Here is a 12,490-nt window from a genome sequence, read left to right on the forward strand (position 1 = left end):
ATCAATAAAACAACCTAGTAGTTCAGCTTATCTTAATTTGATAATAGAGGCAGCCACATTAAATTTAAAAAAAGTGGAAAGAGAAGGCGCGTATTCTAACAATACATATATAATTAGCTTCTCAAGTACGCGAGTAAATCTCAGTAAGAAATAAAAGAATTTTACAAATAAATAGTATCAACAGTACAAGCTTTTATTTTCAAAATTTAGATATCATTAAATGATGCAAAAAATGGCATACCAATTCATCACACATTTTTGTTCAAGGGAAGAAACTTACATTCCACAATTAACTTCATTAGTAAGCAATTAGGTTACGGAACAACCCTTAAGGAAGGCAAACATTAAAAACTAACTTCACCTGTAAACTCATACTCAAGAATCCAGCTTGATAAAACAACCAAATCCCACCAACATACCCTTGTAACTAGCTTTAGAAGACACTCCAGCAAAACAGAATGCATTGGTATATGTATCACATGCATAGAAACAACGTATAACTAAGTGCTCAGCAATCTGAGGGCAAGACAGATTGATTTATTCAAATTTAAAATAGCTTCTTTAATTTTTGATTGACATTGAAGAGAACATTTAATATAAATCACTCATTTTGCACATTTTTAAGCTCGTTCCACACATTTAATCACTGAAGAAAATAGTTCTTTGTACTAGCTTTTTTTAATTAAACAAGACACATTATGTTACATTTTTACATAAAAGGCAACAGAACTTAATGTGTTCTACCTAGACTTTGAGCATTAATTAATGACATTAGGCTAACAAACACATTGGCTATGGTTTTCAAGACTGATTTTTAACCTGTTTCTCATATGCTGTGTTTAGAAAATTGAAATGTAACACAGGCATATACAAAACTAAAGAAAATATCTAAAGTTTATATTATTAAATACAACACTTCTAAAGAAATGCAACATAACATAGATTTACCAAAACACCTTCTACATGTCAAACTGAGCAGTTCATTAAAGAAGGGAAGCACTATAATTATATGAACTAAACAGATAATTTCTGGTCAGAATGTCCTTAAAGAGTTTAAAGCCAATGTATCTCATCATCTTATGATTATTTTTATACATAAACTGGGAAAGTGTTCGTAGTTTGATTATTGAAAAGTCTCTGACCACCTTCTGTCCTGGCTTTTCTTTAGAAGTTTGCCAACATTCAGATCTTACTTGAATTTAAAATTCTGTGTCCAGGCCCTATCCCGTCCCCACAATACAGAAAAAACACTGACAAACAGGAACAAGTTCACAGCAGAAGCCGCCAACATAGTCAGGGACTGTAGCACAGGCCCTGTGAGGACGTGCTGGGGAGCAGGGCCTGTTCCATCTGCAGAAGAGAAGACCTTGGGGAAACCTAACAGCAGCCCCCTGTACCTACAGGGAGGTTATTAGAAGACACAAGCAGGCTCTTTACAGGTATACTGGATTTGTGTGGCAACGTTTTGGTAGTGGGGGTGCTACAGGGGTGGCTTCTGTGAGAAGCTGCTAGAAGCCTGCGCCATGTCAGACAGAGCCACTGCCAGCCAGCTCCAAGACAGACCCACCACTGGCCAAGGCCAATCCCATCAACAATTGTGGCAGCACCTCTGGGATAACGTATGTGAGAAGGGGGAACAAATACCAAATAAACCCTGTGCAATTCATGAGCCCTGATGCAATGCACCCATGAGTGCTGAAGGAGCTGGTGGATGTTCTTGCTGAGCTACTCTCCATCAGCTTTGAAAGGTCATGGAGGACAGAAGAGGTGCCCGAGGACTGAAGGAAAGCAAATACCACTCCAATCTTCAAAGAGGGCAAGGAAGAGGACCTGGGAAACTATAGGCCAGTCAGCCTCACCTCCATCCCTGGAAAGGTGATGGAGCAGTTCATCCTGCAGGTCATCCTCAGGCACGTAGAGAAAAAGAATGTTATCAGAAATAGTCAACATGGATTTACCAACGGAAGATCATGCTTGACCAACCCGATAGCCTTCTGTGATAGCGTGAATGGCTGGGTCGATGAAAGGAGAGCAGTGGATGTTGTCTATCTCAACTTCAGTAAGGTATTCGACACTGTCTCCTGCAGCATCCTCACAGGCAAGCTCAGGAAGTGTGGGCTGGATGAGTGGACAGTGAGGTGGAGAGAGAACTGGCTCAACAACAGAACTCAGAGGGTTGTGATCAATGGAGCAGAGTCTGGATGGAGGCCTTTCACTAGCGGTGTTCCCCAGGGGTCTGTGCTGGGTCCAGTCCTGTTCAACACATTCATCAATGACCTGGATGATGGGATAGAGTGTAACTTCAGCAAGTTTGCAGGTGGTACTAAGCTGGGACAAGTGGCTGATACACCAGAAGGCTGTGCTGCCATCCAATGAGACCTGGACAGGCTGGAGAGCTGGGCTGAGGGGAACCTGATGAAATTCAGTAAGAGCAAGTGCAAGGTCCTGCACCTGGGGAGGAACAACCCCATGCATCAGTACAGGCTGGGGGCTGACCTGCTGCAAAGGGACTCTGTTGAGAAGGACCTGGGAGTGCTGGTGGGCAGCAAGCTGACCCTGAGCCAGCACCGTGCCCTTGTGGCCAAGAAGCCCAACAATATCCTGGGCTGAATTAAAAGGATTGTGGCCAGCAGGTCGAGAGAGATTATCCTCCCCCTCTACTCTGCCCTACTGAGACCACATTTGCAGTGCTGTGTCCAGTTTTGGGCCCCCCCAGTTTAAGAAGGATGTGGAACTGCTTGAGCAAGTCCAGCAGAGAGCTACCAAGATGATCAGGGGGGTGGAACATCTCCCTTATGAGGAAAGGCTGAGAGACTTGGGCTTGCTCAGCCTGGAGAAGAGAAGACTGAGGGGGGATCTCATCAAGGCTTATAAATATCTAAGGGTGGGCGTCAGGAGGATGGGACTGGACTCTGTTCAGTGGTGCCCAATGACAGGACAAGGGGCAACAGGCACAAGGTTGAACCCAGGAAGTTCCAGCTAAACATGAGAAAAAACTTCTTCACTGTGCGGGTGACAGAGCAGTGGAACAGGCTGCCCAGGGAGGCTGTGGAGTCTCCTTCGCTGGAGGTGTTCAAAACGCGCCTGGATGCACTCCTGTGTCCCCTGCTCTGGGTGTGCCTGCTCAAGCAGGGGGGTTGGAAGAGATGATCTCCAGAGGTGCCTTCCGACCCCTACCATTCTGTGATTCTGTAATTGCAGCCGGAGAGAGAAGTTAGACTACGTGAGAGAAACAACTGTGCAGATACCAGGTTCAGTGAAGGAGGGGAGGAGGTGCTCCAGGCGCTGGAGCAGAGATTCCCCTGCAGCCTGTGATAAAGACTGGTGAGGCAGGCTGTCCCCCTGCAGCCCACAGAGGTCCATGGTGGAGCAGATATCCACCTGCAGCCCATGAAGAATCACACACCAGAGCAGGTGGATGTGCCATGAAGAAAGCTGTGACTCCATGGAGAGCCTATGCCAGAGCAGACTCCTGGCAGAACCTGTGACCCCATGGAGAGAAGAGCCCATGCTGGAGCAGGTTTGGTGGCAGAACTTGTGACCCCATGGGGGACCCACACTGGAGCATTCTCTGTCTGAAGGGTTGCACCCTTTGGGAAGGATCCGCACTGGAGAAATTTGTGGTGGACAGCCTCCCATGGAAAGGACCCCAAGCCAGAGCAGGGGAATAGTGTGGGGACTCGTCCCAAGGAAGAAAGAAAGGTTGAGACAAGGTGTGATGAACTAACTGCAACCCCCATTCCCTGGCCCCCTGCACAGCTTGGAGGGGAGGAGGTAGAGAAAATCAGGAGTGAAATTGACCCTGGGAAGAAGGGATGGGTGGGGGGGAAGGTGTTGTAAGACTTGGTTTTATTCCTCATTACCCTCCTCTGATTTGATTATTAACAAATTAAGCTAATTTCCCCAAGTTGATTCTGTTTTGCCTGTGACAGTAACTGCTGAGTAATCTCTCCACGTCCTCATCTTTGCCCATGAGCCTTTCATTATATTTTCTCTCCCCTGTCCAGCTCAGGCAAGGAGCAATAGAGTGGCTTTGGTGGGCACCTGGCGTCCAGCCAGGGGCAACCCACCACAACAGGACAAGAGATAACAGGAGGGAGTTGAAATGCAAGAGGTTCAGAGAGGATATAAGAAAAAGTTTGTCATCCCGAGGACAGACCAGCAGTGGATGTGCTGTCTCGATCCTTGGCAGCTTTTACGACCTGACTGGAAAACAGCTTCAATACCCATTGTGACCTCATTACTGACCCTGCTTTTGGCAGGAGTTTGGAGCAGAAACCTACTGAGGTCCCCTCCACACTGAATTATAGTGATTCTATGAATACAGTATCTATATTTAATCAGAAGTTAAACTATTTGACTAAATTTAGGCCTCAGCAGAACTGTAATAATAACTTCCAAGTGTTTTTCTTTAAAACAAGTGGTAATTTAAAGAAATCCTTTTTATCTATATTACCTGCCTGTCCACCCAAGATCAGGGATGATATGCTCTTGTTTTCCTTCTGCATGTCCCCTTAGCATAAAAAGAAGCCATCATTTTTCCTGGCTCCACACATATTTAAACTGTTTTAACAATATGATAAAGAGCACTTGAGGTCACTTCCCCTTAGGCATTCTCAGTCAGAAATACTTCAGCGACATTGTGGCAAGTCAAAACAATATTGGGTTTCTTGGCCAAGACAGGCTTCAGATGTGGGAGAAGGAGAAAAGTAGTTTGACACATTAACACAAAGCACCAAGCACCCTACATGCTGCTTAAAAGTAAAGTTTTTCCAATTTTCCAGAAATGGCTTCAAGTAGTCTAAATATAAAGATGCTCAAAGATATTTCACAGAAGTTGGCAGAGCAGTCCACAAAGCTACAGCAGGAATACAAAACTCAAGAGACAATGCCATGTAGCATAATATGTCAGGTGGTAAACTTGCTGTGATATCAGGTAATGACAAACTTCAAATTTCCTTCTAAAAAGTCTGACTGTAAGAAATGCTATTTCACTGCCTTGCACAGGCTTCTAATCACAGCGTAATATCTTAAACAATAAAAAGACAATTATCAACTTATCCAAAAATTTTTACCTCAGGTTCAAGAGTTCTGAAAAATTGTGTCAAAACTCACAAAACCACCATAGCATTGACAAATATTACAATCTTTTTTACAAAACGAACTAAAAACATTTTAACATGGTAACGGTAGTTTAAAACGCAGTTTTATGAGTTCACAGGCAAAAATATTGATAGGTTATCAGTCTGAGCAAGTGGCAGAGCCCTTAGAAGACAGACCTGGAAAAGTACCAAAGCCTGAGAAAATTATGGTATGGCTTAAGCCTGCTGCAACCTAAAGATATCCTTCTAAACACTGTTAATATACCTGAAGCAGCTCAGGTAGCAAAAGCAACAAGAAATTTTCAGTGTCCTGTGCAATTTCCACTTCTGCGGCTTCCAGCTGCTGAAATATGAGCTAGTTCAGGTACACCCATGTGTGTTACAATCACACATGCAACTATGTTGCAGGTATAGCTTCAAATTGATTTGATTCTGACTTATTCTGGTGTAATCTCAATAACCTCAACCAAATAAACCTCCTGGTTTATTTATTCTCCACTTTGACCTGAGTCTATTTTATCACACTGCTTTTAGGTCTGCCAATGCATAACAATGAAAAGCGAAGATTCCAGCTCATTTTTTACACCCACCTTGCACAGGGCCTGTAAGTCCTACTAAAAGTGTTGCACTCCTGTTATCACAAGCTTAAGTCTTAGGTGTTTCTCCCCAACTTCTGCAAACATGCTTCCAAAATACTCACTGGAATTCAGTGCAACTCCATCACCCTTTCAATGCCCAAACCACCATTTTAGTGTGCTAGGCTCCAGTTTTAGGGATCAAAGACTCACAGAAACAGAATGTCCTAATGTTAGCCACCTACCTTGAAATCACCTTTAACTGAAGCCATGTTAAGATAAAAACAACCAAAAGTATTTATTCACAAAAGCCCTGATAGATGGCATAGTTAAAGGTTTATGAAGACCCAGGTAAGAGTAATTAAAAGATAACCATGCACCTATTTACACAGTTGTTAGAATAGTTCCAAAGTCTCAACATTTTGGGAGCCAGCTGTAGGATTGACACATGCTTTATTGCCCACAGCTGAGGATCTGGGTCTTGTGCAATCCCATGTCCTCAGATTCCACTGGGAACCCAAAATTTCTTTTGTAGCTCAGTCCATCTTTGGGGTTATCCAGGATGTGGTTACACAACATTTTCTCTGGCACTGCAAGCCAGCTTAAGAGGTTATCCTGTCCATTCCCCTTCCCTCATGCCACTTGTTCCAAAAGAGGAAAAAAAGTTATTTTAACTTAGGTCAAGGATCCCAGTTGTAATACAGTTTACAGCACAGCCCTACAAGGAGTTGTTGCGTTTACAAAACTGAGGGACCAGCAAACTCCAGGGATTGTGAGAGGCTGAGGCAAAAAACATCTTGTGTGCCAGAGACAGCTTAAGAGGACACTTAACACACCTGATGAAACGACAACCTCTACCTTCCTCTTAGATCTCTGGGACTTCATGGTTCATATTTCCTGACAGAAAGGCCAAAACTCTTTCTCTGCTTGGATTCCCACCCATTTTCCCCAGCATTAGGAATTCTCCTGTCCCTGGGCCATCAGTTGCTAAGAAGGTGGTGTCTGCTTTCTACTGCTCCAAAGAGCAAAACCTCAAGGTATCAAAATATAAAAAGCCCAAGATAATGTCACTGTTTTACTCAGTGCAGAAATCTGAAAACTATGCATAGCAGACAATGTCAATATAATAAACATAAATCTGTTTCTTGAAAACTGCATATTAACACTGATCTTAATACACAAAAGCGGGCATTCGAATCTCACACAAATAAACTGAGACTCTAAAGAATGCAATCTTGTACAACTGGCTTAAATCTGATTTTACAAGACAACAGAAACTGAAGACACTTCTATGTACATATTACATGACTATAATATATTCCATATTAGAATAAAAATTCTGGTAGTTCAAAAAATAATCCAAAGAGAGAACCTGCCAGTGCTGCAAAGTATGGCAAAATAGTGTCAGGAATAAGATCAGAAATGCCACTTATAATTTCCAAAAATCAGTCTGTACACGGAGCCGTTCTCTCCATATCACATTTCACAGTGAGAGGAAATGTCTTTAGTAGTTTGATGATAACAGTTGAAACACATGCAAGCTTTCAGGTCCACCAATCCTCTTGGCAGTCTTCACACAACCTATAAAACTGAAATAGTTTGGCTTTGTGTCCAATTTTGATTCCTTCAACTATAAGGAAACAGTTTTATGCGTTTCACTTAATTTGACTCCTTTTACTCCCTCCATTTTTTGAGGACAACCTTTTGCCTCCTTCACCTTTGTAGACTACCAGACTGGAATGTTTTTGATTCTGCTTGTCCCTGAGAGGATGTCCCCTCATACAGACCAGTTGCTGTTTGGCCTCAACTCCTGATTTCCGAGCACACAGGAGTACTCCTTCACATAGATGGGATGCAAACAACACATAAGCAGCTTTATTTCCCCCCCTCTGCATTTTGGCAAACTTTTGCTTCAGAGAAAAGTATAGACAGAGCTGGAGATTGCTGTCCCTTGCAACTGTATCACAGTTAACTTCTGAACAAAGATAATACATATTGCAGCACCAAATATTAAAGAATGTCAGAATTCCCCACAACTGGGAAATGCTGCAAAAGGGATTTTTGCTGGCTTACACTGCCTACTGTAGTACGTACTACACCAACTATACCACACATAACAGGCTTTATATTTTTTTCTGAACCTCATCCTCCAACATGAACCCTCACTTGAAAGCTGTTTTTTTAAGAGGCTTTGTCTTCATAACCTCAGCCAAATAACATAGGAGGCTCTATCCTAATAGGCTTCCAAAGCACCTTTTTAACTCACAAAAACCCCTCTTTTATTAGGAATTAATGGTTGTTTTCCAATAGCCTTTGTCCTCAAATGCTCTTGCATTAGTCTCATAGTCAAGTTTTACCTAATATATTCAGTAAAACTCAGACACCATCTGCGGCCCCATCTCTCTGACTGAATCCATGCAAGCAATCCCGTAATTTCATGTTGAAGTTCACTGGGGTCCCAATCTAAATGCACTTGAACAACTGAGGCCTCTAAAAATTGTTTGCAAAATACAGGTACCATATTTAACGTAGAGTGAGTATTGAACAGAAACCAAAAAACAACTTTGGTGATAACTGTTTAACATATTTGAGCAGGACCAAAACTGAGAGCTAGTCAAGCAAAAAACCAGAAGACAGGTAACATTTTATGTCAACAAATACAAAATAATAAACTCCTGAAAGAATAACTTGCTGCTATTCCCACACTGCATTGGATTTTAAGCCAAATGTAAGTGGATAAACAAAACAACCATGCACAGGCTGTGCAGCTCAACAGAATCTCTGCTGAACAGAGGCATATGCACGACAAGAAACAATGTGCTCCAATGAACAAAGAATGGGGTCAAAAACATTCCCATTTCACCTGGAACACTGTCTTTTGTGACATCACCGAAAACCAGAACCACTTCGTATATTTATCTGAGCTATGGCAAATACTAAAGATACTGGGGGGTGGAGGGTGGAACCACCAAAAAAACCCACCAACCCAGAGGAAGGGACAGAGGTATGGAAAATAAAGACATCAAGAGCTAATGCCTCCCTTCCTAGTACCAGGAAGTGTTCAGCCATGATTAAAAAACAATCTACTAATGACAAAAGGAACTGTGCAATACTTCTATGGAAGTCACTGTCAAGAGGCAACTCACATCATAAAAGGATTTGAAATCAGTACAAGCATTGTCAACAGTTGGCTGCACGTTGGATTTTTTTTTTCTACAAGTCAGATTTAAATATTCATGTTTGACTGTGTGATATAGTGATTGCATAACCAAAATTAGATGGACAATTATCTTCGGCAAATCACTCTACTCGTCTACTCCAGAAGTACTTAAGATTTTCCTCCATAGAAAATTGCTTTCCAGTACAGTTCAACAGGACAGAAAGCAAGCTAAGAATTACTTTTAAAGATCAAATCAGCTGTACCTCAATACTCACAATAACACAAGGGGATTATAACATTGTCCACGTGAATCAGATCTCTCTGCATTCAGTACTGTATAACCCAGAAAGCTTAATCCTGGAGTGAAGCATCACCTTTTTTGCTTTCAGCATCTCAGAGGTTGCAACTGACAGCAACCTGATACCTTACACTTGTACCTTGTAGCTCCCACAGTATCACATGGTGTATAACCAACTGACGCGAGAGATACAACGTACTCTCTAGATCAAGACAGCACTTAGCAAAAACACCTATCTGTATGTGGCAAATAAAACTGATTACAGTTCTTCCAGCAGAGCTACTATAAAGAAGCTTCATTGTATATACACATTTTTGTTTTGTTTTTCAAGTCTCCATAAAGACAGATCTACCTTATGGAATAACCTGCAAACCCTCATATCCAGAAGTCCAAGAAAGCTCCTCATCTACCTTCTGATAAAGAAATCACATCTGAAACAAGTTAGAGAAACAGAAATGCAAGCATGAGCTCAAATGTTGACTCAGACCTTGCTAGTCTTACTCATATTACTCATCTTACTGGGCTCACACTGACAACGCAGTGGGTGGACATGTGAATTTGTATGAAACCCACTGAAATCAGTGCACAGCCAGGGTCAGAGGCTTTGGAACATCAGCTCTATTAAGTTAAATGGAAAAAAATGTAACTGTGTATTGCCCTAATAACAGGGTTAATATTTGCATCAAGCCTAGTAAAAATAAGGGGCGGGTGTGTTATAACAGAAATGCTAGCCTATAATAGCACAGTACCACTAGGATAGGATAATTCGGGTTGAAAGGCATCTCAGGAGGTCATCTAGTTCAACCTCCTACTCAAAGGTCCAGCTATTTTTATAAAAAAAGCACAGGGTTTTGGTTGCCTTCTTCCACATCAGTTGTCTTTTCAAACACTATTAAAACAAATGTGGGGTTTTAATTATTGCATGTTTAATTATGTCAACCTGCTTTCTAATCAAAGTTTTGTAACTTTTGATAGCAGTTCCCTTTTATCCATAACTAATGCTACTGAAGCCATGTATCTATTTACTAGTACCACATTTCTGAACCTTGTTTATTTCCCTCTTAAGGTTCTTTCAGCCAAGATGCTAGATTATTCCCTGTAGCTGCAAACATCATCACTTAGCTTTTTGTTTTTTACAGGTCACACTGTAAAAATGCCCCAGAGCTGAGATAAAGTGACCAAAGGCGAGAACAACCACCCTGTTCAGTAACTGCTTTTCTTACAAGCTCAGCACGATGGCAGTGACATTCACTTTAGTAGTATTTTGTGGTCATGCATAACATTAACTCCACATAGTTTGGAAATGGCTATTCTATAGAGGTTTCAGCTTTGCTTTTTGTTAGCCCAGTCACCACTCTTAACATCTACACGCGAGAAGCGGCAGCAGTCTCCTTTCATTTTCCATTCTGCAATTCCAGTCAATCTGATTTGATCAACAAGAACGTCAAAACATTTTCTGTTGTGTAAACTCCTTGCTCATTAAAATTTCTCCTCCCAGCAGCAAACACTATTTCCCTGTGCTGCTGTCATTGGCACTTATGAAAATTAAGATCTCTGTAAACACCTCAGATTTAAGGCTTCTTTAGAAAACACATCACTACTTAAAAATCCCTATCATTTCACACTAGAATACTGAGGTTGTTTCCTACAAAATTGCCCATTTACACCACTGAAGTCACTTGGGACTCATTCTCATCAAGTAGAAGACAGTGATGGCTACTGTGTTCCTGCTGAATCCTCAAATTACAGTCACCAACCCTAAAGAGGGAAGAAAAACGGGCATGCCCAAGGAACATCACCACAGTATTACTCCCATATCAGTTACTAGGAAGACTGGGCAGGGGGGGAAGAAAAAAAGTTTATCCATATAACTGATCCAAGCTACCCTTTTTAACAGTGCACATAATCTCTATATAACCTCCTGTCAGTATTGATTCTCCATAAAATACAAACATTAGAAATACTCCTCTCTCACCTGAGAACTACACAGATATTATGTCTGACTAACAACAGAACCAACAGAGAAGTAGATGATAAACTGGAAAGCTGTACAGGGCTAAGATGTCAGAAACACTGACCGTTCAGCAACTAATCTCAAGTGCAAAATCACATCTGAAACTGTAAGTAGCCATCACAACCTTCCCAATTATCTTTCCCTCTGCCCAACAAACAAAAAGAATACAGTCTATGCCTCTCCAGCCACAAATAATTTACAAATAACCAAATCAAGGTTTTATTTTCTCACCTGTCATGGACTGCAGAAGTGAGATGGGGATGTCTGAAGACAGAGCTAACCAGATTGTAATCAGACTTCAGCTGCACAAAAAAGAACAAAAATCTAAAGAAGTTTTATCCGCAGTTCTTCCCTAAAAGAAAAAAGAAAGAAGAAAAAAATAAGAGACAAACGTTCTCTCGTGAAAATAAATGAAATTCATGCATTTGTAACCCACATTTAAGGGAACATTTCCCCTCCCAGAAGCAAACTCAGTACAGACGTATAGAGAAAAGCCACAGCCCTTCTACGGCTGTTTGCCCTCCTTCTGCAACGAGACGACTTTAAGTTGGTTTTGGATTTTTTTTTTGTTTTGGTTTTTTTTTTTTTTTGAACGGCACAAGTAAATATTCTCGAGGAAGTTCTCCGGCGAGCGCAGCACCTCTAGGGCGGCGCGGCGGACGCCGCTCCCCCGCCGCCCGGGCCGGACCCGCGCCCGACCGCCCTCCCTCCCTCCCGCTCCGCTGCGCTGCGCGGGGGCGGCGGCGGGAAGGGAGCCGGGCCCACAGCGGTGCCCGGTCCGCACGCCGCGGGACGCGGAGGGCCCCGGTCCCGGCCGGGAGCGCCCCGAGTTGGGGCGGGGGGGACGGCCGTCCCGCCGGTGGCTTCCCGCCGCCGCGTTGCTTAGAGCCAGCCCCGCCGCCCTCCCGGCCCCCTGCACTCACCCGCCGCCCGGGCGGGCGGGCGGCTCTCGGAGCGAGCGAGCGGGCCGGCGGGAGGGCAGGGGAGGCGGTACGCGCCGAGGTGTAACACACACACACACTCCCTCTCCCTCTCCCAGTCAGTCACTCACCCACCCCGGCGGCGGCTGGGCGGACCGGAGCGCGCAGGCGGCTTCCCCCTCGGCGCCCAGTCCCTCTCCGCCATGCACGGCGCCGGGGGACGCGGCGGCGGCGGCGTGCCGAGCCGCGCTGTGCCCGCGGAGCCCACTGCCTCCGTCCGCCCCGCCCCGCCCCGCCCCGCCCCACGCGGGGGAAGGGGGAGGGGAGGGGCGGGGCAGCTGCCCGCTCGCTCGCTGCGCGGGAGGCCAGCCACCAGGCTCCCGCCGCCTGCGTCATCACGCAGCTGCTAGGCGACGCGCGG

General features: G+C 43.8%; 1 protein-coding gene across 9 annotated transcripts in view; it reads right to left on the reverse strand.

The window, feature by feature from the left end:
* Window positions 1–12,363, reverse strand: part of JAK2 (Janus kinase 2) — a 94,984-nt gene extending 82,621 nt beyond the window's left edge. For 4 of the 9 annotated variants that reach the window (XR_012658081.1, XM_075079558.1, XM_075079575.1 and 1 more), the window contains exons 1-2: window positions 12,201–12,353; window positions 11,381–11,501 (exon numbers count right to left, since the gene is read on the reverse strand). The gene's annotated coding sequence lies outside the window, so the exon portion shown is untranslated. Of the gene's footprint in view, window positions 1–11,380; window positions 11,502–11,585; window positions 11,611–12,072 lie in introns of those variants that run through there. The other 5 variants (XM_075079565.1, XM_075079567.1, XM_075079566.1 and 2 more) reach the window with 5 other exon arrangements.
* Between the last annotated feature and the right edge of the window lie 127 nt (window positions 12,364–12,490).

Source organism: Phalacrocorax aristotelis, chromosome Z, assembly GCF_949628215.1.
Source record: "Phalacrocorax aristotelis chromosome Z, bGulAri2.1, whole genome shotgun sequence".
In the NCBI taxonomy this organism is placed as follows: Eukaryota; Metazoa; Chordata; class Aves; order Suliformes; family Phalacrocoracidae; genus Phalacrocorax; species Phalacrocorax aristotelis.